The 22232-nt window shown below is 37.8% G+C and overlaps 2 long non-coding RNA genes across 5 annotated transcripts; both read left to right on the plus strand.

Annotated features, from left to right (window-relative positions):
* The first annotated feature begins 5040 nt into the window (after positions 1-5040).
* LOC136695719 (uncharacterized) lies at positions 5041-7335 on the plus strand. The gene is made up of 4 exons (XR_010802342.1): positions 5041-5306; positions 5663-5721; positions 6161-6802; positions 6915-7335. It is a non-coding gene; the product is annotated as an uncharacterized lncRNA (long non-coding RNA).
* Positions 7336-9651: 2316 nt separating this feature from the next.
* LOC136695431 (uncharacterized) lies at positions 9652-21210 on the plus strand. 4 transcript variants are annotated; one of them, XR_010802292.1, is made up of 4 exons: positions 9652-10648; positions 11018-11131; positions 14532-14633; positions 20386-21210. It is a non-coding gene; the product is annotated as an uncharacterized lncRNA (long non-coding RNA). The 4 variants fall into 4 exon arrangements; XR_010802289.1 differs by having other exon boundaries at positions 11018-11119; XR_010802290.1 differs by lacking the exon at positions 20386-21210 and adding an exon at positions 16225-16322 and having other exon boundaries at positions 11018-11119.
* Positions 21211-22232: the final 1022 nt, after the last annotated feature.

Genomic DNA, 22232 nt, shown 5'->3' on the forward strand with positions numbered 1-22232 from the left:
TTATTAGGACTGACATTAAACGTCATTAAAACTTCATTTGTAAATTCAAGGACTGAGAGAAGCCGGTGTCAAGCCCAGTCTGAGACACTGACATTTCTCTATTAACCTCCAATTAAACTCCATCCACCTTCACCCATTGAGCTCGTGTCACACAACCACAGCATCTTCCCTCTTTCCTCCATCGCTCCTTCTCTGTCTCTGCATTCAGTAGCTGCTAATTATAGCTGTTCACCCACCTTCCTGGCTGTATAACCGAATAAGTACACTCTGCTTTAATCCGGTTACTACAACAGCATTTTACCATCACTATTAAAAAAGGGGGAAAAAATAAAAAAGGTCATTTCATAATAAAGTAAAACATATTTAGATTTGATTTTATATTTTGAGAGTGAAATCATTAATTAAAAATATAAAATAATTATATTACAATAAGGAAATGTATTATGAATGCCTTTATAATCTTCCTGGAATAAAATCACAATATTACAAAAAAAGCAGTGGCAATGTAATAATGCAGTGGTGAAGTTTGGAGAATAAGGTGCTATTATTACCTGTAAAGTCACTGAAATATTTCAGTTAGTGTTAAAAATGGAAGGTGTCACACCTACGACCAAGGAGCCACAATCCAATCACTTTCTGCACCAGTCTGACTCAAGAATCCTCAGGGAGAACACATGGACACTGCATCCTATCATCAGATCACATGAGTTGTAACTAAACTTTTCCACATTTGTTGTAATTATCAGTCTGTATGTATGCCTGGGCTTAATGTAGAAGCATTGTGAGATATTGCCTTTTGATATGCATATAAAGTGGTCTTCTGGTGTGAAGATTTATGCGTATGACTCTCCTACTTGTATATTTGCCATCTCTTTTGGATATTCTCTTTTTGATTGTGTTTGCCTTTGGACTGTTTTTTTGTTTTTGGATGTTCCTGTTCTGTGTTTGGATTTCTCTTGTTTGACCATTGCCTTTCTCTACTACCACTTTGCAGTTCCCTGATATGTTTATTACTTTTTTTTTATGAACAAAAATTGTGTTCTTTCCTCACAATGACAGAAGGGTGTCTTTGTGGGTTAGAAAAAAAGAGGACGAGGATATGGATTTCATATAAAGAAATAATCTCCACCAGGCACAATATTTTATTAGGTAATATACTGTGACTTTTACTTGATAGAGTATCATGGCACTTTATTCTCACAGCTTTACTGCTTTATTCTGAGGAATTGCCAATTGTAACATTAGTTTTGCTCTTTGTTTCTGACATTATTCTAAAAATAATGATGGTGCTTGAAATTTTTTTCTTAATATATTGATTTCTCAAAATTACAACATCTACATATCTAAAATGATCTTTTTAAATACAATGAAGCTAAAATATCAGATTTTGGGATACTATTCTAGGATATTTTCATTAACGTAGAGGTGATAATTGAGTTGTGTTTTAACACGGTGGCTGTGATTCTGCGCCATTAGGGCCATTTAAAGACTGAAAAATGAAGTAATAACACAATAAAACTGATTGTTCGTAAATCACACATTATGTGACCCTTTAACTAAAAATCCTAATGTAGTTATTTTTTAAAATTTGGATCATATACATTTTGAATGAATCATATTTAGGCATTTAGCAATATATATTTTCTTTAATTGGTCTTTCATTTAGTTCACTGCATCAGTTAAAACAGTTCTTCAGACTTCTTTACAATTCTTCCTTAAATTTGATTAATTCCAATTAAACAACGAATAGCAAATGACTGTCTGTGTTATTCAGAACTTTTCAGGAAACACAACACTGCTCCAGAGATCCTTGACCAATGAGTACTGTTGTTAATTTGTTAATTCTGGCTTTTTACATTTCATATACTGGTGATAATAAAAACACCAAAATCACAAAGTCTCTTTTTTGTTGACCTGCCCAACTGTGTTTCCATATTTAGAGGAACTGCAGTTGTTTCTGTTACTGTCTGAACCTTGGCATGAGGTATGAGGTCATCCAACAGACCTCCCATATTCACCTGTATCATCTTCTTCCACTGAATCTGTCTTACAATATCTATGTCAACAACTGAGTGAACACATTTTGCACTCAAAGACTTTTGGAGAACTAAAAATATATTTTTGTTTCATAAAAATACTTTGTAAACTTGTCTAAATGTATTTTGCTGCTGTAAAGAACATTTTGTGAATTTTCTGAATATCTATTATAATTAATGAGCATGTGAAAGGTAGAATACAATACATCTATGAAATGCAACAAAAATGCTTCATTTTACTCCAGTAACATCATACAAATCATACCATGAATTGCTTCAGTTTTGCAAAATTAGCTTTGAGATTTTCTCCTGTGTTTTCATTATGATAGCAACAATTTTGTAATGGTTTGGTAAATGCATGGAAATGCTTCCACTTCATTCACAGTTCAGTAGAGAACTCAGAACACTCGCCTCAAAAGGATGGAAGTGTGTTTCTGAATTTCTCTTCATTAGATGATGAAAGAGCCACCTCTAAATATCATGTATCATATTTCATATGTTTGGTTTAAAATGTTAAACATGTCAACACACTGTTCTTAGGCTTTAGAGAACATGGAACATATGTAAAGCCACTGTGTGCACTTCCAAAGATCACCTAGCTCTAGTGCAAAAATAAGAGGAACACGCATATTCTGACTTATTGCTTTGATGAATGTGTGCTGTGGAAATCAGAAATTCTTCTTCTTCCCTGTTCCTTCCATGTATCCAAGGCAGAGTGAGTCACTTTATTCACAGAGAGAATCAATGACTATAAATTTTCATTCTTTTTGTTTGATGTCTCAATTCATGCCACCAATTGTATAGCAAAACATGGTTACATTGATCTAATTATAGTTATCTTTTTACTTTTGAAAAGATGTTAATGATGCACACATTTTATTATAAGTCATTTTCACCACCATACACTAAAAATATTTATGCAAACATTATTTCAATTTTTCTGTGTGTGTGTGTGTGTGTGTGTGTGTGAAGTACAAATCAGATGAGCCAAAGAAGCAAAATTATTTATAATCCCTAAAAGTAGGTCTCCACTTGTAATGAAAGGTATTCAACTCCATTACAAATTAGGTTCCTTTCCTTTGTTTCTCGTAAATTTTTTAGGACAAAGAATTACTTACATTACTTATTTCTAACATGCAATCAATTGTCAGTCAACAAACCCCTAGTCGGTCCAAATATGTGATGTATTTGATCTTAACTACTAATTACTTAACTACTATCTGATCTTAACAACTAATTTATAATGGGTTTCAATAGTTGTACTTGCAAAGATAGTGAGAATAGTAGACAAAGAAAATGTCCAAGTAGATACAAGCTGAACTCCAAGGTCAAGATACATCACTGGTCAGGTTTTTGAATTATTCTGATAAATCAAAAGATCAAAAGCAAAACCTGATTGCTTATTAACTACAGAAGAAATGAAGATGGATTACAATTACTTTACTCAGCTTAAAGTTATTTCTGAGAAAACAGTGTGTTTATTTCATGCAAGCATACCAACACCAAAAAATGTGTCCATGCCTCTGTGTGTGTGTGTGTGTGTGTGTGCGTGTGTGTGTGTATGTATGTATGTGTGTGTTTGTTTATATTACATGGTGGGGTCCGCAACCTGTTAGCACACTCACGGTGTGGGGACCAAAAACATGGTGGGGACCGGTTTGCTGGTCCCCACAATGTTTTCAGCCAAAATGGGTCAGCTGACTCAGGAGGCCATGCTGATATGGGTGGTGCAGTTTTTTTTTTGGCCCCCATGCTTCACACAAACCTGACAGCCGTGTGTCTCATCTGTGTGTGACTCTGCTCACCACGCCCCCGGTGGCACTCGGTGGTATTGCATGAACACACAGATCGTGGGGGTCCGTACACACTTCACTACTGCGTCTACGCAACACTGATAGTGACTCATATTAAATGAACTAGGGTCCTTTAAACACTGCATTAATGGCTCCTTCTCCAAGGTAAACACAAATAAAACACCGTACACAACTAGTTAGTCTTTTAAACATAGAAAATAATCTTAACAAGAAATGTACATGGACATACATTTAGTTACAAAATATTAATCCTGGTGTAGTATATTGTAAGTTAGTGAGGAGGCGAATTAAATTGTTTAAATTAAAACTTTTAGTTCAAACATCAGCGTTATAAAGTCTTTAATGGTGACACGTTCAAGAGTAAAATTCATATACGTGTAAATATAGTCCACTCTTTATGTATTAAAATAGCTCAGCCGAACATTTGGTTGAAGATAATGGCTCTGTGTAATGGAAGCGAATATAAAATGGCGGTTTGTAGTTTTCACCGTTCTACATTGAATGAAGGAAAAGCAACTCGGAACTACAAAGGAACTACACTTCCCATAATCCCTCTGTTCCACGAAGAGTCTGCTGGGTCGTGCACAGGACGAGCTGAAAGGTAATAAACAACGGCTTAAATATATGGCTTTACTCGGTAATGTAACGCTTATTTTAGTCGTATTTATGTGTGTATATAGAGAGAATGGGAATGAGAGAATTAAGCTGTTTTAAATGTTTTAAAGGGCTATATTTCCGTGCGAGAGTAGTGCAGAGAGAAAGAGGCCCGTGAAATGTGACGTTAAAAGCTTTCGTGCTTTAGCTAACGCTATACTGGATATAGAGAGAATAATCGGCTGGTTTTGTAAAATTAAGTTTTTAAAGGACTCTGTTTCCATGAATGCGTGTTGGAGACAGAGAGACAGTTAGAGAGTTTTATTAAAACTGTATTTTCAGTGCATTCACTTGAGAGAGAAAGACAGAGGGGAAAGTTAAATTAAAGTGCCAATATGTGGGTTTTTGTAATTACTTTAAATCACGTAAAATTGCTTAAATATATGGCTTTACTCGATAATGTGACGCTTATTTTAGTCTTATTTGTGTGTATATAGAGAGAATGGGAGTTATTAAGCTGTTTCAAATGTTTTAAAGGGCTATATTTCCGTGTGAGAGTAGTGCAGAGAGAAAGAGGCTCTTAAATGGAGAAGCCTCTCGCTGCAGCCTGTAGGAAGGCGGAGTTGGACATCCAACCCCGCCCACATCCAACCCCGCCCTCTCACCACGTCAGAAGCCACGCCCGTGCCCAGTGACTTTTCTATGTCCCAAATAGTGCTCTAGTCACTAATAGTACACTATTTTAAGGTAGTGTCCGAAATCGTTCCCTACCCTCGTGAATTCGAACACAGCTCATGCTCGCGCCCTAAAAACTCTCAAACAGAACGTTTTTACGGAAAAAGTAACAGCGCACGTTATGTCGGTGAGTAAAAACATTTAGTTTGTAAGTATAATTACAAAGCTCGTTGTTGTCAGTGTTTTTGCTAGATACACGAACACGTTATAAATACGTTATTTCAGTATGTACCAGTAGGGTCATAGATAAATACACGAATATTCAACTGCGGCACGCGTGTCGTATGTGGTTGATTTAGCCAAATAATTAACAGAGTTACTGATATTTAATTACACACAGAAAAAACTTGCTTATAATATTGCCTCCGTGTAAGTAACAAGACTTTTGACTTAAAGAAAAGCTCACAAATGTAGTTACAATGAACATGAATATCACAGATAAACTGTAATCTCCTTTAATGTTTTATTGTTTTATTTTTTCAGCGTCCACGTTCAGGCCACTTTTGACCCTTCAATGTTCAGTGTTCTCAGCTGTATCTATGGTATGTTTCAGTATGCACTCTACATGGCCCTTGGTTGGCCTTTTGACTTCAGTCAGGTGATTACTTCAGATTAGGACTTTTTTGAGGATATTCCAGTAAGGCTTTAAACTGCATTCTGAACTTTGTCATTTGTCTGTTAGAGTGACATCCCACAGCTCCGTACTTTTAGGGAGCATGTGACCTGCAGGGTTTATACACCTGTTACTAAATAACAAACAAAAATATTTACACACACATGCAGCTTTCTCTTTAGACACATTGTACATTGTACTGTGATGTTTTGCATTTTGGAGAGAGCACTTGTTAAAGTCATTGTATTGAGTTATTTACATTGGTTTTGTTTCATTGGTAAATTGCAAACAACGTAATGTTTGTAAATGTAGCTGACAAACCGAATTTTCAGTTAACTTACATCATTTAAATTCCAACTGTATTTTAGAACGGTGAGCTCTAATGAACAAGGAAAGGCCAGTAAACAGAAGAAGGGAAAGACTGAGGAGCGTTCAAGGTCTGATGGTTTATTTGAATTTATAAGGGCACATGTCAGTGTGTAACCAGTGTGACTTAAAAGCAGTTATTTACAGCATCTGATGAGCTCAAATTAGACATGGTCCATTGTTAAATAGTATTTATATTAATTTCAGTCTGGATTTCACCTTGTTTTTTTCTGTTAACAGTAAAGGAGACAGAATGTTTACCGTCTCCATTGAGCAGGTGTTTGTGTCTGTTCTTGAAGATGAACTGGGGATTTCAACTTTCATTTTGCTTAATGTGCAATAGTCTTCACAAATGAGAAAACTGGGGTTTGTTTTAATATATTAATTGGGATGTAGGTTCTGTGGTAAATTTATATTTAGCTTTTTTGTTTCACTAAATTTAAATAAACTGTAAAACAGTATCTACACTCTTCTATAACGTCTTTAACAGATGCCCCTCACGGTCCTGGAGCAGATTCTATTAGAGGTCGTCCTGGAATAGGGTGACCACGCTTTTTTAAAGCTCTCACTGGTGTGTCGCCTCTTCCAGGACACTGTTGGAAGACAATCATTCCGGGCCCAAGCACATTTTCAGTGGCTTGACAGTAAGTATAAAGTGCATTATTGTATTTCAGTAAACTTTATTTTAAGATGTTTGTATTCCTTATAAGAAGAGGTAGTAATCTGATTATTAATTCTCTAATTCGACACGTACAGCTGTTGTGACTTGGAAACTCTACAGCACAGAATACAAACAACAGTTTCACACAGTGTATGGACTGGAGCGCTGCCTGTGCCGTAGAGAGACGTATAAAGACTGTTTACTGGGTTTGTGAACTGCGTATGAAGTTTGAGAATTGTTTCTTTTGCCAGTGGTTGCAAAAAAGTTGACAAATAAATGTTTTATGATCAGAAGATTTTGTTGGAATTTTGCAGTCAAATGCAGTGTTGCTGGCTTTGATAATAATAATAATAATAATAATAATATAATAATAATAATAATATAAATATATATTAATTATACAGCATTTTTCAAGGAATCAAAGCATTGTGCATGCATTACGATACAGAGTACAAAGAACATCAAAAGACAGACAAGATAAGGAAGTAAAATAAGAGAACAAGTATGCTTCTGTTTATTATTTGTTGTCCACAACAAACAAGTTTATGAAGATTTGTGTGTGTGTGTGTGTATATATATAGATATATATATAAAATGTTGTTAAGACTTGAAAATAAAATAATAAAACTACTGTGCCAGTTTTTCCTTGTCTTTAATACAGACTCCACACCCGTGACTTCACCACATTTTAGAGTTCTACATGCCAATGCCAATAAGGAGATTCTATTTGACTATATTTCAAGCGACCGCGACTGTAGGGAGTTGTAAATGGAGTGCTAAGTTGTGTAATGTGTTTCTCTTTCTTCTTATTGAAACCAATCCTGCACGACTGGACTTCTAAACATGTGTTATATATTTTACTGCAGCATTTTCTTCACTCGGACATTTGGAATATTGTCATTAGAATCATTATCTCTTTAGTCTTTTATTTCACAGCCTGGCTAATTACCCTTAGACATCTCTAATTACTCACAGGCAGTAATTATTAGTCATTTATGAAATAAGTGGTACCTCTAATATTTGTGAATACTTATTTGTCTGAAACGCAAAACACAGACGTTTAAAAACATATGAAAATTGTATAAGCTTCTAATAAATTGTATGCAGACAAACAGCATCACCTATGGAAATCTGTGCGTTCTTAAAATGAGAAGATGTTCATGACCAGGCAGCGATGCTTATATTTTCAAGGCACTGTACACTTAATAGCACTGGATTTTATTATTGTTTTGCAGTCAGCTGTGCACTACATACACTACATAACAATCCATCATGTCATAGTTGGCATAACATTACCACTCGTTGTGGCTGAGTATGACCATTACGAATAATAAAATTAACGATTTTTGGGACAAGATATTAACTGAATGGAGAACAGTATTTGAATGAATCCTAAAGGATATCCTCCGTTCACTCTACCATTCACAATAATAGTCTGCCAAGCACTGACAACAACGACAAAAGTTAAATCAAATCAGATATAAATCAGGTAATGTTTTTAACAGATACCCTCAGCGGAAAAACAAAAAAGCACCTGAACAGTGTAATAATTAATAAAAGACGTTATATGCGTATTTAATGTGCTACTCAGTGTCGCTAAACATGTCTGCGTTCAAGTGCCACACAGTGCTTATTGAACACGTCAGTATTAGAAGGCGTGGCTGGATGTGGGCGGAGTTGGATGTCGGAGGAGTTGGATGTCCAACCCCGCCTTCCTACAGGCTGCAGCGAGACATACTTGCTTAAATGTGACGTTAACAAGAGCTTTCGTGCTTTAACTAACGTTATACTGGATACAGAGAGAATATTCGGCTGTTTTTGTAAAATGAAGTTTTTAAAGGACTCTGTTTCCATGAATGCGTGTTGGAGACAGAGAGACAGTTACTTCAGCTGTTTACATTATAGAGGCCAGTTAGAGGCAAGTGTTTCTTAAGGTGACGCTTCATTTGTAAATGTTTAATATTGAGAGTAAACGTGATATTTTATTAGAATCATATAATCAGAGTTTTATTAAAACTGTATTTTCAGTGCATTGAGAGAGAAAGACAGACGTGAAAGTTAAATTAAAGTGCCAATATGTGGGTTTTTGTAATTAGTTTAAATCACGTAAAATTGCTTTGAGATGTTAAAAATCTGCAAATCTAAAACAATGTGTTTGACAGTGTAGCCTATGATTATATTTGCAACTCCTTCATTTGAAAGTCAGTGAGCATTTGGTGTGTACTATAAGCCTGACTTGCTTGTAACATTTGGTTTGTTTGTATTCGTTTACTTTTAGGGAGAGAGAGATTTTGGAGAGGGAGACAGCAGAAGCCGTTCCTGGGCAGGTGGAAAGAGGAAAAGGGAAAGATCTGGGAGGAGAAAAAGGAGAGTAATGCACTGACCCCTCGACTGATCTGCATCTAAGCTCAGAATACGAGAACTGTTTATTCACATTTAGATGTGTACTTACAGTAAGTGAGTGAATGAATTACTGTGTTCCTCCATAGCTCCAGACTAACCTTAACATGCTCCCTATTCTCCTCACAAACATTCATCAGTTCCTCAAAGTACTCCTTCCACCCTTCAAATATCATCTCTTCATTAGTCTGCACAGTACCTTCTACATTCATTATCATCCTAACATGCTGTACATCCTCACATCCTGTTCCTCTCTCATCTCGCCAGTCCATACATGTCTTTTATTCTAACCTCACTATCCATATTCTCATACAACTTTTCATGTGCATTTTCCCTAGCCTTTGTCACTTCTCCGTTTGCTTGATGCTGCATTTTTTTGTATTTGCTTTAGACATCTCTCTTGAGATTCCAATTCTATTTTGTCGACCACTTCCTTCTTAAGATTTCCTGCATGATCTCCTCATTCCAGCACAAAGTCTCCTCCCTTCCTTCCTCTGTCCATACGACAAACACAGTACCTGTAGCCGATTCCCTCACTGCTTTTGCAGTCTCTGCCCATCTGTCCATCACCTCGTCCACCCCACCTAGCATCTGCCTCACCTCCTCCCTGAATCACACACCGTACTGTTCTTACTTTAACGTCCACCATCTGATCTGTGATTTAGCCCTCACCCACTTCCATTTCTTCACCTCCAAATACATCCTACCTACCACCACCGTCTGATGCTGCCTTGCTATACTTCACCCCTGCCACCACCTTACAGTCACTAAATTACTTCAGGTTGCTTCGCCTGCATAAAACATAGTCCACATGTGTAGACCTTCCTCCACTCTTAAATGTCACCCTATGCTCTTCCTTCTTCTGAAAATAAGTATTTACTACTGCCATTTGCATTTTTTGGGGCAAATTCTACCACCATATCATCTACCTCTCTCCTTTTACCAGTCATAGTGCTAACGTTCAGTGTTTCCACTCTCACCTCCACCTTCCTCACCCTCTTCTTTATTTTGTCTCTTAACTCTTGTTCCCCCTCTCCTTCTCCTCCTGTGACCAACAGTATCCCAATTTCCACTGGTACACTGGCAGGAAACAATCCCAATGGTGGACGTTGTTAACCCAGGCCTTCTCTGATCCGATATGGAACTCTTGTTAGTGATCTGCATTGTTAATTTGACATAGTTTATACAAAAGATAATCTTTCTGACAACCCTCCCTATGTATACACGCTTGGGACCAGCATTACAATGCAATGTATTTCAGTGGCTAGGTTATGATTTGTCTGCCTACATTTACGCATATTGTGAGTTCCAGGAGGACAGTACAATTGAGACGGAGGAGAGTGAAAGCACTTGATGAAGCAGCACAGAATGTCATCAGTGCCACTATCAACACCAATGTATTGGAAGGTATCTCTAAACTCATATAAAGGTAAATCTAGTATAATCTTTTCTTCAAGATTAAATTGTGCATTATGTTTTTTTTTTTTTTGCCTGTATAGTTCACTTAATGTTTTAAATTAGCAGCCTTTAAGCAGTTGTAGAGTAGTTATTTGTAATATAAGGAGTACTGGTAAAATTCAGCTTTTTATTTTTATTTTCTGGTAAATGCTAATGTGTTTTTAAAACTTTTCAATTTTTGAACTGAAGCTAGGTTATGCATAATATGTAGATTAAAATAAAAATTGTGTATTCATTAAATTACACTGATAGTCTCATTTGTGGTTACCAAATGTTTAATATTAAATTGTGATATTTCATTAACTGTAGGCTGTTTTACTGTTGTTTGAAATCTCTGTAGAAGGCATGAGAGGACACCGCTGACATGATGGACATGGTAGAACAAACCCCCTGAGCTTCCGGTCCTGTGCTCAGCGCTGGAGCTCCGTCCTCTGACTTGGCGGTATTTAAAAAGGTTTCATATACATATAGTCACTGAAATAGGTTTTAATGAGGCAGGTCACTGTGGTCAGTTGAAGTTAATTTCTCTGGTACAAAATTGTGATAGTTCATTGCTTTTGGGTGAGGCCTTAGGGATGGTACTGGTTACACATACTCTCAGGTCGTACGTTGTGGGGACCCTCTCAGGACGGAACTATTGAAAAGGTTTTGGTCAAATGTGCACACACACACTGTCAGGTCTTGCATAGTGGGGTCCCCGTTTAGGGAGAAACACCTACTAAAGCAGTACACGCACAGGTCAATATACAGACAGTTTATCTGAACTACAGTGTACATTACCCCATGACTGATGTCACTGAGGGTCTAGTTTGAATTTGTTATTATTTTCTTTTCTGACACAGCTCTTTAAGCTTATATTAGTGACACACACTGTCAGGTCTAGCATAGTGGGGTCCCCGTTTAGGGAGACACACCTACTAAAGCAGTACACTCACAGGTCAATATACAGACAGTTTATCTGAACTACAGTGTACATTACCCCATGACTGATGTCACTGAGGGTCTAGTTTGAATTTGTTATTATTTTCTTTTCTGACACACCTCTTTAAGCTTATATTAATGACACACACTGTCAGGTCTAGCATAGAGGGGTCCCCTTCTAGGGAGACACTCCTACTATAGCAGTACACTCACAGGTCAATATACAGACAGTTTATCTGAACTACAGTGTACATTACCCCATGACTGATGTCACTGAGGGTCTAGTTTGAATTTGTTATTATTTTCTTTTCTGACACACCTCTTTAAGCTTATATTAATGACACACACTGTCAGGTCTAGCATAGAGGGGTCCCCTTCTAGGGAGACACTCCTACTATAGCAGTACACTCACAGGTCAATATACAGACAGCGTTTCTGAACTACACTGTACATTAGCTCATGACTGATGTCACTGAGAGTTTAGTTTGAATTTGTTATTATTTTCTTTTCTGACACAGCGCTTTAAGCTTATATTAGTTACACACACTGTCAGGTCTTGCATAGTGGGGTCCCCGTTTAGGGAGAAACACCTACTAAAGCAGTACACTCACAGGTCAATATACAGACAGTTTATCTGAACTACAGTGTACATTACCCCATGACTGATGTCACTGAGGGTTTAGTTTGAATTTGTTATTATTTTCTTTTCTGACACAGCGCTTTAAGCTTATATTAGTTACACACACTGTCAGGTCTTGCATAGTGGGGTCCCCGTTTAGGGAGACACACCTACTAAAGCAGTACACTCACAGGTCAATATACAGACAGTTTATCTGAACTACAGTGTACATTACCCCATGACTGATGTCACTGAAGGTCTAGTTTGAATTTGTTATTATTTTCTTTTCTGACACAGCTCTTTAAGCTTATATTAATGACACACACTGTCAGGTCTAGCATAGAGGGGTCCCCTTCTAGGGAGACACTCCTACTATAGCAGTACACTCACAGGTCAATATACAGACAGCGTTTCTGAACTACACTGTACATTACCTCATGACTGATGTCACTGAGTGTTTAGTTTGAATTTGTTATTATTTTCTTTTCTGACACAGCTCTTTAAGCTTATATTAGTGACACACACTGTCAGGTCTAGCATAGAGGGGTCCCCTTCTAGGGAGACACTCCTACTATAGCAGTACACTCACAGGTCAATATACAGACAGTTTATCTGAACTACAGTGTACATTACCTCATGACTGATGTCACTGAGGGTCTAGTTTGAATTTGTTATTATTTTCTTTTCTGACACACCTCTTTAAGCTTATATTAATGACACACACTGTCAGGTCTAGCATAGAGGGGTCCCCTTCTAGGGAGACACTCCTACTATAGCAGTACACTCACAGGCCAATATACAGACAGCGTTTCTGAACTACACTGTACATTAGTTCATGACTGATGTCACTGAGAGTTTAGTTTGAATTTGTTATTATTTTCTTTTCTGACACAGCGCTTTAAGCTTATATTAGTTACACACACTGTCAGGTCTTGCATAGTGGGGTCCCCGTTTAGGGAGAAACACCTACTAAAGCAGTACACTCACAGGTCAATATACAGACAGTTTATCTGAACTACAGTGTACATTACCCCATGACTGATGTCACTGAGGGTTTAGTTTGAATTTGTTATTATTTTCTTTTCTGACACAGCGCTTTAAGCTTATATTAGTTACACACACTGTCAGGTCTTGCATAGTGGGGTCCCCGTTTAGGGAGACACACCTACTAAAGCAGTACACTCACAGGTCAATATACAGACAGTTTATCTGAACTACAGTGTACATTACCCCATGACTGATGTCACTGAAGGTCTAGTTTGAATTTGTTATTATTTTCTTTTCTGACACAGCTCTTTAAGCTTATATTAATGACACACACTGTCAGGTCTAGCATAGAGGGGTCCCCTTCTAGGGAGACACTCCTACTATAGCAGTACACTCACAGGTCAATATACAGACAGCGTTTCTGAACTACACTGTACATTACCTCATGACTGATGTCACTGAGTGTTTAGTTTGAATTTGTTATTATTTTCTTTTCTGACACAGCTCTTTAAGCTTATATTAGTGACACACACTGTCAGGTCTAGCATAGAGGGGTCCCCTTCTAGGGAGACACTCCTACTATAGCAGTACACTCACAGGTCAATATACAGACAGTTTATCTGAACTACAGTGTACATTACCTCATGACTGATGTCACTGAGGGTCTAGTTTGAATTTGTTATTATTTTCTTTTCTGACATAGCTCTTTAAGCTTATATTAATGACACACACTGTCAGGTCTGGCATAGAGGGGTCCCTTTCTAGGGAGAAACTCCTACTATAGCAGTACACTCACATCTCAATATACAGACAGCTTTTCCGAACTACAGTGTACGTTACCTCATGACTGATGTCACTGAGGGTCTAGTTTGAATTTGTTATTATTTTCTTTTCTGACACAGCTCTTTCAGGTTATATTAGTGACCCACACTGTCAGGTCTAGCATAGAGGGGTCCCCTTCTAGGGAGACACTCCTACTATAGCAGTACACTCACAGGTCAATATACAGGCAGCGTTTCTGAACTACAGTGTACGTTACCTTATGACTGATGTCACTGAGGGTCTAGTTTAAATTGGTTATTTACTTTTCTGATTCAGCTCTTTCAGGTTGTATTGGTGGTATAATCTGAAATTGTTACTTGTGTCAGGACAAATGTGTCTTACGTTTTTTAATACCATAGTGTATCCATGTCAAGTCAATTTGACTCAGCAATTGTTTAACTGATGAGAGATTAAACATGTTGTAAAATGTATTGCACTTTAAATACTAATGTATTTGTGTGTGGTGTTCACCGAAATGTTTTACTGTTGTTTGAAATCTCTGTAGAAGGCATGAGAGGACACCGCTGACACGATGGACATGGTAGAACAAACCCACTGAGCTTCCGGTCCTGTGCTCAGCGCTGGAGCGCCGTCCTCTGACTTGGAGGTATTTAAAAAGGTTTTATGTCCATATAGTCACTGAAATAGGTTTTAGTGAGGCAGGTCACTGTGGTCAGTTGAAGTTAATTTCTCTGGTACAAAATTGTGATAGTTCATTGCTTTTGGGTGAGGCCTTAGGGATGGTACTGGTTACACACACTCTCAGGCCTTACATTGTGGGGACCCTCTCAGGACGGAACTATTGAAAAGGTTTTGGTCAAATGTGCACACACACACTGTCAGGTCTAGCATAGTGAGGTCCCCGTTTAGGGAGAAACACCTACTAAAGCAGTACACTCACAGGTCAATATACAAACAGCGTTTCTGAACTACAGTGTACATTACCCCATGATTGATGTCACTGAGGGTCTAGTTTGAATTTGTTATTATTTTCTTTTCTGACACAGCGCTTTAAGCTTATATTAGTGAAACACACTGTCAGGTCTTGCATAGTGGGGTCCCCGTTTAGGTAGAAACACCTAAAGCAGTACACTCACAGGTCAATATACAGACAGTTTATCTGAACTACAATGTACATTACCCCATGACTGATGTCACTGAGGGTCTAGTTTGAATTTGTTATTATTTTCTTTTCTGACACAGCTCTTTAAGCTTATATTAATGACACACACTGTCAGGTCTAGCATAGTGGGGTCCCCTTCTAGGGAGACACTCCTACTAAAGCAGTACACTCACATGTCAATATACAGACAGTTTATCTGAATTACACTGTACATTACCTCATGACTGATGTCACTGAGTTTCTAGTTTGAATTTGTTATTATTTTCTTTTCTGATAAAGCTCTTTAAGTTTATATTAGTTACACACACTGTCAGGTCTAGCATAGTGGGGTCCCCTTCTATGGAGACACTCTTACTAAAGCAGTACACTCACAGGTCAATATACAGACAGTTTATCTGAACTACAGTGTACATTACCTCATGACTGATGTCACTGAGGTTCTAATTTGAATTTGTTATTATTTTCTTTTCTGATACAGCTCTTTAAGGTTGTATTGGTGACACACACTGTCAGGTCTAGCATAGAAGGGTCCCCTTCTAGGGAGACACTCCTACTATAGCAGTACACTCACAGGTCAATATATAGACAGCGTTTCTGAACTACACTGTACATTACCTTATGACTGATGTCACTGAGGGTCTAGTTTGAATTTGTTATTATTTTCTTTTCTGACACAGCGCTTTAAGGTTGTATTGGTGACACACACTGTCAGGTCTAGCGTCGTAGGGACCACTTCTAGGAAGACACTCCTACTACAGCAGTACACTCACAGGTCAATATACAGACAGCTTTTCTGAACTACAGTGTATGTTACCTCATGACTGGTGTCACTGAGAATCTAGTTTGAATTTGTTATTATTTTCTTTTCTGATACAGCTCTTTAAGTTTTTATTGGTGACACACACTGTCAGGTCTAGCGTCGTAGGGACCACTTCTAGGAAGACACTCCTACTACAGCAGTACACTCACAGGTCAATATACAGACAGCTTTTCTGAACTACAGTGTATGTTACCTCATGACTGGTGTCACTGAGGGTCTAGTTTGAATTTGTTATTATTTTCTTTTCTGACACAGCTCTTTCAGTTTGTATTGGTGACACACACTGTCAGGTCTAGCATCGTAGGGACCACTTCTATGGAGACACTCCTAGTATAGCAGTACACTCACAGGTCAGTATACAGACAACATTTTCTGAACTACAGTTTACGTTACAGTGTATTTCTCTAAGTAATATGCATTTTCCCCAAGTATTTTTTTTCTTTTCCACAACTGCTGACTAGAATTTCAGCTGGTTCTGATAACTCCTCCACAGCTGCCCATAGTTTTCGGCACCTGATATCGAAGTTCACATGCATGGATGCAGCAAACTTGGCTACAAATCCCATAACACCTATCTCTACTGGTCTTGCATGTGCCTGCCACCCACGTTCTGTACAGTTCCCAAACTTTGTTCGATATTTGGACACTGAAAGCCGTGTTTGGTATTGAACCAACACAGGACACCATTTATTATATTGTTTTGAGGTTAGACTGTAAAAACTTATAGTTTGAAACAGACAGAAGCTCTGCAGGTCTCCCTTAGCCAGAGGGAGGGGCAGGTACTCCACAGAACATGCTTCTCATTGGTCCTCACTTGTATTAACTGTCCATGATTTATTTATATAAATTGTAATTAGTGAAGTATTTAAAATAGTAAAGCTATAAATGTGTCCCTAAATTTGGTTTCAGAAAGTTGGCAGCCTACAATTTCATAAATCACACTGCTTATTATTATAGAAAGAATAATTGTGCCCACACACTTTTACACAGGCCCACCCAAAGATCAATTTGTGGCTATGCCACTGATGTAGTTAACGTTTAGTCATAGTTCCTAGTTTGAATAAATGTAATAATATAAACTGGACTTGCTGCCACATCAGGCCATTGGTCTCGTTACACATACAAGGCTGGGGTTTGCATTCTTGCAATTTGCTGCTGATACAATTTAAATACAAAAATTCAGGTATCTCGTTTCCACCTGCCACTATCACTTCTCTCATTGAAGTGTTTGTAAAATAAAATAACTGTAGTTAGTAAGGCCTACCGATTTACATAGACTTAATATATTAACCGAAATAATAAATCTTGTAAAGTACTGTATGAAAAAATATGAGAATGACACCCTGCCTTTACGATGTTTGTTGGATGTGGCCCTTGAGTAAAAGTAATTGGGGACCCCTACTCTATTGTATCTCTGCATTTCCACCAAAAAGGAACCAGAACGGTTCCAGTTCGCAAGGTGAATTTGGAACCGTTTGGTATGTTTCCATCTACACAAACTGGTTCGCGACCTAGAAAAGTTTGTTCCCAGCTGAGTTTCAAATGCAGCGTTATTGCACTGCGGAGCTTGACAGGGTAATTTACAACGTTTCAAATAAATAAATAAAAAGAAATAAAACAGGAACACGCCCTGTTTTTTTGTTTCTGGTGCTGTTTGTGTGCGATTCCATTTGTGTTGGTCAGAGCCGCAGCTCTCGGTTACGTTTCTCTGCTGTTCACAAGCTCAGCAGGACGGCTCTGAACTCGGCAACATTTACACAGTATTATATCTCACTCGGGTCTGACTTCATGGTAAACAAAGAATAAATAATGAGTCTAACAGTCTTTGGTGCTGGCGCTGTATTCAGGCACAGCGACTCCCCCACTAATGACGCATACCTGTTTCCCCTTTAAACGTGTAGAAACACAGCAGTTCATTGGAAAGAACCAAGGTTCCAAGAATCAGGAATGGAACAGGTTTAGGAGCCAGAGTTCTTTTGGTGAAATAGCGCTGTGATTGACAGCAACAAATCAATGTTCTGATCGGTTAAATAAACCTCACTATATGATTGGTACAGCTAAAGCTTTCCTATTGGTACATCAGTTGGCCAATCAGGGTCAAAAATTCACAACTGTGAAAAGAGATTTACACAAGCAGCAGAGAAGGTGAATGTGTGCATCTTTTGTCACATTTGGAACATAAAGGTTTGCTCTGGTGCATTTTAAAACAATACTCACAAATGTAATGGACTTTGTAACTGCTTTTGAGCAACTACATACACGAAATTTTAACTGTGCTTGAGCAACTACATACACGTAAAACTAAAATCCACAAATGTATTGGAATGCACAAATTTAAAACAACAACTACAATAATAAATTAAATTCACAAATGTGCAAAAAAGATTTGCATTTGTAAATGAAATGTTGTGAATGTGTGAATCAGTAACTTCTCAAACGGTTTAAAATGTGCAAGAGCAAACCTTTTTAAAGTTCCAAATGTGACTGGGGGAATTTTTGAATGAGATGGAAAAATCCACACATTCTCCTTCTCTGTTGCGTGTGCGAATCTCTTTTTGCAGATGCGGATTTAAGACCCTGTTTTGACGGCCAATTGATGGACCAATAGGAAATCTTTAGCTGGACCAAGCAGATTGTGAGGTTTGTTTAACCAATTGGAACATTGATTTGTTGCTGTCAACCATAGCGCTTTTCCACAAAATGAACTCAGGTCCGTGAACCGCCGCGTTTCTACGGACAGCAGAGAAACGTAAACAAGAGCCGCGGCTTTGATCAACGCACATGCAATTGCGCCTAACTTCACCAAAAACGCATAAAAATGGGGCATGTTCCTGTTTTTTCCTATTATTTATTTCTATGAAACGTTGTGAATGACCCTGTCAAGCTCCACTGGGCGATAACGCTGTATTTGAAGCTCTGGGCTCTTGGTTACATTTCTCCGCTGTTCACAAGGTCAGCAGGATGCCTCTGAACTCAGCCATAGTGTCTCCGTTCATGACGTATTCCATGTCCTCAAAATGTGTAGAAATGCGGTGGTTCACTGGAAAGAACCAATGTTCCTAGAATCAGGAACGGAACTGGTTCAAGAACCAGAGTTCTTTTGGTGGAAAAGCGCTATGGTTGACAGCAACAAATCCGATTGGTTAAACAAACCTTGCGATCTGATTGGTCCAGCTAAAGCTTTCCTATTGGTCCATCAATTGGCCTTCAAAACAGGGTCTTTAATTCGCAACTGCAAAAAGAGATTCGCACACACAGCAGAGAAGGCGAATGTGTGTTTTTTTCCATCTCATTCAAAAACTCCCACTGTCACATTTGGAACCTTTAAAAACGGTTTGCTCTTGCACATTTTAAGTATTTTACTGATTCACACATTCACAACATTTCATTTACAAATGCAAATCTTTTTTACACATCTGTGAATTTAAGTTATTATTATTGTAGTTGTTGTTTTAAATTTGACGTATACATTTGTGGATTTTAACGTGTATGTAGTTGCTCAAACACAGTTACAAAGTCTGTTACATTTGTGAGTATTGTTTTACATACTCAAAATTTTTTACCCTTTTTTGACTCCAGAACATTAGTGCAGAGAGTACAGTGCAGTAATTACAAAGATCTTAAAATACATACAGAACAGGACCAGTAGACACAACACACAACACAACAGTGTAGTTCTTCTTCTCATCAGCCTATGCCTCAAATTCTCATTGATGGGAGCTTGTCTCTTCGCTCACTGTCAGTCACAAGTCTCATACTACTGGATATTTATTGGCTGTTTGCATGGCATCAGCGATTTCTGGGCAAGCTCTTGTATCACATCTTTCAGCGGTTCACACGTAGCAATCGAGATAGTGTTGATTTGCCTCTGACCTAAGGGTTGTTCCCGTGATCCCCTAAAACAGTCTTTGACAAGAAAATCGGGGCTACAATCGTGCAGTGTGATCATATATCAGGAATCCATCAAGAAACATGTAATTGAATGATATTTATGAACGTACTTGTTTTATGAATGAGATGGATTCACTCAGGTATAAAGAAATGGTAAAAAGGTACTCTACTAAGTATTAATTACACCTGTCACAAGGGTTTTAAAAGGTGTTTAATAATTCTGAGGTAGTAGTTATTTTGGGCATTTTTTGTTGGATTGGGAGAAAACAATTTTATCTATTTAAATTGTTATTTTAATCACTTTTTGCAAAAAAAAAATAGCTAATAATCCTAATTTGGGGCTTGATACCATTTTGAGTGCCAATGTAGGTCTGTTTTCTCTTTTGCATGTTGTAAGAAAAACAGCCTTATTAAATCATGCAATTTGTGCCAAAAAAGATGTTGGTAAAAGAGGAAAGTTTTTATTAAAATTTAGGCATAGGAAAATTTCCTTTGAGATATATATATTTTTTTTTTGTCACCTAGGTCCAGTGAATTCCATGGAGTGGAGAAGCTCATGTTGATGGAAAGTTCCTGGAAAGCTGTTTGTTCACTGTATACATCTGAACAGTGGGCTCTTAAACCTGTCTCTGCAATGTTGTGATGTGATTTATATTGTTTTAAAGTTTCTGTTTTCAGACTTGATCAAAGCACTCTCGGACCAGGCAGTTTTGATAGGAACACCTTGTGTTTATACTCACTGTTCATTTCATCAGCTCCATTTACAATGTAGGAGCATTTTGTAGTTCAGCATTTACAGAATAGTGTCCATTTCTTGTGCTGCATGCTTTGTTTACCAGATTTCACCCTGTTCTTCAATGGGCAGTACTCCTAGAGGACCCCCACCTAGCGCGATTTGTTTTGATTCCAGATACATTTCTTGGGGTGAGGTTGTGGTAGTGAAAAGCCAACCAGGGACCAAACAGTCCAGTAGTGTAGGTCCCATGCATTGCACAAGCACAATTAATGTGTTGCTCTGGTATGAGTGGATCAGACATGGCAGTGCTCCTACATGGTAAGAGTAACTAATATAATGGACAGCGAGTGTAAGTACAGTGTTCGTAATGGAGTTCTTGGTTAATATCATAGATGGACTGTCTCATGTCAATTATTCTGAGTTTATATTGTGTGTGTTCATATTGATTTTTAATTTTCTTTAGCCTAGCTAAGCTCATCAGTTATTCAAGGTATTATTTATTTATATTGTGTTTTATTCTCTCAGTTTTTGGCTAACTTCATTGCTTCTACAGTATGTACACATCTGTGCCTATCTTTTTCAGAGTTTAATAAAAGAACAAATTAGTTCAAATAACGTTAAAGGTTAATAAATTAATCTTTAAAGGAATGCATCGGCCTGGATTAGTTGTTTTTCTGCATTAATTATAGATTACACATTGTTCTCTCTCAAAATGAAATTGGTCCCCACAAAGAATGAGAACAGGTGATTTGTGTAATATTTGGTCCCCAAATATACTCCAAACCTGAAATGTCCCCACGAGTCACGAGGACGTCTGGTCAGAATCAATTTTGGTGAGATATTTGTAATTTGAAGTGATATTAAGATTCACAAGTGCATTTTGACAAAGCATGATTTTTTTCAAGTCTGTAGCACCTTGGGAAAGGGTGGACCCCACAATGTGAGTATTCCTCCAGGTGACCCCCACAACGCACAGAAACAAGTATGTGTGTGTGTGTGTGTGTGTGTGTAATATATATAATGTTCTTATGTTTTGGCAGGCTTCCAATTCAGTACTTGGTAACACTCTCTTTGGCAGATATCACAGCTATTCCATTTCTTACTGACATTTATACTGTGTAAAATGGAAGTGTTTGATATATTTTTATAGCCTTGGCTTGCTTTGTAGGCATACATTAGCTGCATTTTCAAGTCCATTACCATCTACCCATAGATAAACATGATTTTTTTGAGGGTCATCAGCTGATTACATTTTCTAATGCAAATTCAGTTTTGACCTGGCTAACCAGTCCTCAACAGTCAGTATTTATCAAATATAGATATATATATCTGCTTATTCTGGCTGCATGGTGGCGCAGCAGATAGTGTCACAGCCCCTGGAGCTTGTGGGTTCGAGTCCTGCTCCGGGTGACTGTCTGTGAGGAGTTTGGTGTATTCTCCCCGTGTCTGCGTAGGTTTTCTCTGGGTACTCTGGTTTCTTCAATGGTCCAAAAACACCTATTGGTAGGTGGATTCAATTATTTCAAAATGACACAACATGACCCTAAGCTGGATAAGTAGTTACAGACAATGAATGAATGAATTTACTTATTCTCAGGTGTGCTAAAACCTGGGTCTACAACCACGCTGATGAATT

Source organism: Hoplias malabaricus, chromosome 4 (assembly GCF_029633855.1).
Source record: "Hoplias malabaricus isolate fHopMal1 chromosome 4, fHopMal1.hap1, whole genome shotgun sequence".
NCBI classification, from domain to species: Eukaryota; Metazoa; Chordata; class Actinopteri; order Characiformes; family Erythrinidae; genus Hoplias; species Hoplias malabaricus.